Raw genomic sequence first — 359 nt, forward strand, 5'->3', positions numbered from 1 at the left:
GTCCCTGAGGGCGGCATTTTCAGGTGGTTGTTAAAAAAAAAAAGGAAAAGGAAAGGAAAGAAAAGAAAAGAAAAAGCAAGCCTCGCCCACAGAACTATGAGAATGCCCCTGGAGCAAAGGTGGGAAAGGGAACTGGGGGCAGGGCGAAGCCAGGAGTATGGAAAACTCTGATAAGGACTTGGGCAAAATGAGGTTGTCCCTTAACCACTAGGCCCCACTATCTGCTTCTCAGAGAGGCAGGGGAGAAAGCCGCGCTACCTGGCCAGAGGTCGCAAGTTTGTCATCCAGGCTGCGGCCGAATATTGCTTTACAGAGCCCCCGAAGAGCCGCTTTGTATCAGAGTGTGGGACTAAGAACCA

Source organism: Ursus maritimus, unplaced genomic scaffold (genome assembly GCF_017311325.1).
Source record: "Ursus maritimus isolate PB19 unplaced genomic scaffold, ASM1731132v1 scaffold_26, whole genome shotgun sequence".
In the NCBI taxonomy this organism is placed as follows: Eukaryota; Metazoa; Chordata; class Mammalia; order Carnivora; family Ursidae; genus Ursus; species Ursus maritimus.